General features: G+C 47.0%; 1 non-coding gene across 1 annotated transcript; it reads left to right on the forward strand.

Moving 5' to 3' along the window:
- The first annotated feature begins 733 nt into the window (after nt 1-733).
- On the forward strand, nt 734-805 carry TRNAE-CUC. The gene has a single exon. It is a non-coding gene; the product is annotated as a tRNA-Glu (tRNA).
- The last annotated feature ends 3,515 nt before the right edge of the window (nt 806-4,320 follow it).

Genomic DNA, 4,320 nt, shown 5'->3' on the forward strand with positions numbered 1-4,320 from the left:
CGTGTATGTACTAGTTTGCCTCCGTGTCTCATCGCCTGTTCCAGTCTTGTTCCAGTCTTGTTCCAGCGTCTTCCTGTTCCAGCGTCCTCCTGTTCCAGCGTCCTCCTGTTCATGCGTTCCCCCAGGTAGTACCTCTTGGACTGACTCTCTGGTACTGACCTATGCCTGTCTTGACTATGTTGATTGCTGCCCAGATACTGACCTCTGCCTGCTTCCTTTACCACGTCTGATCTCTGGAACCTGACCCCTGCTTTGGCTGACTACTCTCGGACTGACCTTTGGAACTTGACCTCTGCTTTGGCTGACTACTCTCAGACTGACCTTTGGAGCTTGCCCTCTGCTTTGTCTGACTACTCTCGGACTGATCCTTGGAACTTGACCTCTGCTAGTACTGACCACGCCTCCTTGCTTCTGGCCTTGCTCCTAGCCTTGTCATCGCAGACATTGTTCTGGCCTTCCTTGATTCCTTAGGCCTCCAGTCTAGACATCGATCATGCACCCCTGATCCTGGTGGGCACAGCATTGAATTTCCTTTCTGAGAGACCCTGCGAGGTGCCCCTAAGTCCAAGCGGCCCGGGTCCCCAAGGGTTCCACCCGGGGGGACCGCGGGCTTCCAGTGGTAAAGCTCCAGCTAGCCTCTGTCTCTTCTTGTGCTCTGGCTCCTGGCTGGCTCGCCATACAGTTACAGTGGAACCAGATGGAGATGGCGAGCCAGCCAGGAAGGCAATACAGTTCCCTGGTGGTCTAGTGGTTAGGATTCGGCGCTCTCACCGCCACGGCTCGGGTTCGATTCCCGGTCAGGGAACCAAATTGTGTTTTTTAACACTCCTGGTGGCAGGTGCTTCCTAGGTCCAACCAGGGAGGTGCTCTACGCTGCTCCAGGACAAGGTTCCACCTCCAAGTGCAACATCACCCTTTCAAGTAATACTAAAACAAGGGGACACTCCATGAAACTAACAACCATCAGATTCAAAACAGATTGAAGAAAGTACTTTTTTAATTGAGTGCACTATCAAGCTGTATAATTTGTTGCCTGAGGATGTGATCAAGGTGGCTAGCATAGCGGGATTTAAAAGAGGTTTGACAAGATCCTGAAGGAAAACTCTGTAATACATTATTAGCCGGGTAGAGTAAAGGGAGCTATTGCTATCCCTGGGAGTGAGTAACAGGAATTTATGGGATCTGCCAAGTACTTGCAACATGGATTGGAGACTGTTGGGGACAGGATGCTGGACTCAATGGACTTTAGTCTCACCTTGCATGGCAAATTTTATGTTCTTATGTCTCTATAGTTGATGAAAAAATGGAATCTAGTTTGAAAAACAGATGAAACACAGATTGCTTCTGTAACAGATGGCAGCTCAGAACAGATGAACTCTCCTTACAGAATTCATAGAGTATATGTTGAAAACTTAAGCTTCCTACTGTATCTCATAAATCTTGAGCAACTGTAGGTATCTGATATCTTGTGAATGTATAAAAATGATAATAATTAGTCCTATGTTTATAAATTACCCAAATAAAACATAAAATATATTTCCATTTGAAAGGATTGGTCATACATTGTAAGAATTTATTGCTCTAATGAAGTGAGACTTAGGCCTGGATTTTCTAAAGTCGCGGTAACGGGGGGAGTGGGCCTTCGAAAGCCGGCAGCCATCGCACCACTGTGGTGCGCTGGCTGCCGGCCTTTGTACCGAATAACTACACCATAAAAGGTGTAGTTATTGGGTGCGAAACTGGCGGTGATAAGGGTCATTACCTTTGACTGCCAGCGATGTCTCCGCAACATCGGCCCCGGTGCCGCCCTGACTTCTCTTCTTCCGGGGCCGACTCCACCTCGACTCCACCCCAATCACTCTATTGCATGCGAAAGCTATTGAAAATGATGGCTGCCAGCTTTCGCAGGCACGCCCCCCGCTTCACCCCCCTGCCCCCCAGAACCGCACGATTCACTATTCTCAGCGAGAATAGTGAATCCAGGCCTTAAAGACCTAAAATCCTAGAAGAGAAGAGAGAAAGGGGTCATGACAGAGATAAGAACATAAGAAATTGCCATGCTGGGTCAGACCAAGGGTCCATCAAGCCCAGCATCCTGTTTCCAACAGAGGCCAATCCAGGTCACAAGAACCTGGCAATTACCCAAACACCAAGAAGATCCCATGCTACTGATGCAATTAATAGCAGTGGCTATTCCCTAAGTAAACTTGATTAATAGCCGTTAATGGACTTCTCCAAGAACTTACCCAAACCTTTTTTGAACCCAGCTATACTAACTGCAAAGATCCAAAGGAAGAAAAAGCAGTTCTTATTGTTAAGGCCAAGAGTATAAGAGTTGGGTATTTTCTTCTTCTCAAGTTTCCCTGTAAATATATTATTAAATACCAGAATGTTTCTTATTTTTTTTTTTTTATCTTCACAAGTTTCCTCTTTTTTGAGTGGAAATATATTCAAATAACTCAAAGATATGAATAATGCACAGTGGAAAGAACATTTTAGAACAGGTCATGGTTCGAGACAGAAAGAGGGGTTGACTCAGAAGTAAAACATGGAAAAATGTCTTCACTGAAAGAGTGAAGAATGCATTGGACAATCTTCCGGTGGAAGTGGTAGAGGTAGATATAGTATCAGAATTTACGAAAGCATGAGACAAGCACAGCAGATACTTAAATGTTGGTGAGTAAAGGCAAACTTGGAGTTTAAGTAACGTGCAGTAAGGTTAGATGGGCCTTGTAATCTTTATCTGCAGTTACACTTTGTTTCTATGCAAATATTTGCAAGGTTTTATGGAAAGTTACATTCTTGGATAATAAAAGTGAATTGTTTTTGCTTTATTCACTGGATTCTCTTGTCATTTAATTTTTTGATTTCTTTTTTCTTTTTTTTATAATTTGTCATTTTGAGATGAATCCATTCTAATGGTGATAGATAAATATATCTGGGGAAAACTAACTGTGCGTCATCATCAGGACGGCCTCCTTTAGCCGAATAGGTAGAGCTATTGCTTCTATACTATTGCTGTTTCTTTCACCTATTGAGATGTTTCCTCACAATAACACCAAATTCTGGATTTGAATTCCTGGAACCCTTAGTAAAAATGAATAATGGATAAATAAATGAATAATATAATAAATTTCCTTGTGTTATTGTACTAGGATCTGAGCATTTGTTGCAGAAAAATATGTGATTAAACTTCTCTAATACTAAGAGAGAAATATAGTGTTGCGCGTCCCGTCCGCGCTAAGCCCACCCCAGGGCCTGCTCACCTTTCTCCTGTGCTAACGGGTCCCGGGCCGTCCTCTCCCGCTGCTACTGCCAGTACCACCCGTACGCGGTGCCCCACGGCGGCGTCTCCCAGGCCTTCCACCTTGGGCCTAGCTCCACGCCGGGGTGCGGCGTCCTCTCCAGTGCTGGCCCCACCCCTAGGTGTGTGCTCGCGGACCGCCCAGCCCTTTAAAGGGTCAAGGGCGGGAACCAGCTCCGTGGCGCAGCCCGATGACGTCACCTAGCCTCCGTATAAAAGCAAGGCCCTGCTCCCCAAGACCTCGCCTTGGCAATCGGGTCGACACCGTGGTGTAGTAAGCTTGCCTAATCCTGTTCCAAGTGTCTCCATGTTCCAGTGTCTTCTTGTTCCAGCATCTCCTTGTTCTTGAGTCTCTGTGAGTTCCTGTATCTTTACTCAGGTAGTACCTTTCCGGTCTGATCTCTGGGACTGACCTCTGCCTGCCTGACCATTCTCTTCATCTGCTGCCTGGAACTGACCACTGCCTTCCTGACCATTGTCTTCGTCTGCTGCCTGGAACTGACCCTACTTGCCTTGACTACGCTCGGACTGACCTTGGTATTGACCCCTTCTTGGCTGACCATTCTGGACTGATACTCTGGCTTTGACCCTTGCTTGTCGTGGGCACACCCCTCTGCTACCTCTCCGGCCCACCTAAGTCCAGGCGGTCCGAGTACCTAAGGGCTCAACCTGCGGAAACCTCGGACTGTTATTGGCGAAGCTCCAGCTAGCCTCTCTCTCCTTGTCTGCTCCGCCTCCTGGTGGCAGGTGCTCTCTGGGTCCGACCAGAGGGCCGTACCAATCCTGCATCAGGCCAAGGGTCCACCTCCAGCGCAACATATAGATAGGTTAAGCCCTGGACTTTGGGGAAATCCAGTACTTATCTTGAGCAGCATGAGATCTATCTACTGTTTGGAATCTTGCCAAGTACTTGTAATCTGGATTGGCCACTCTTGGAAACAGGATACTGGCCTTAATGGACCCTCGGTCTGACCCAATATGGCAATTCTTATGTTATTACTAGCTGTACCCGGCCA

Source organism: Rhinatrema bivittatum, chromosome 9 (assembly GCF_901001135.1).
Source record: "Rhinatrema bivittatum chromosome 9, aRhiBiv1.1, whole genome shotgun sequence".
NCBI lineage: Eukaryota > Metazoa > Chordata > Amphibia > Gymnophiona > Rhinatrematidae > Rhinatrema > Rhinatrema bivittatum.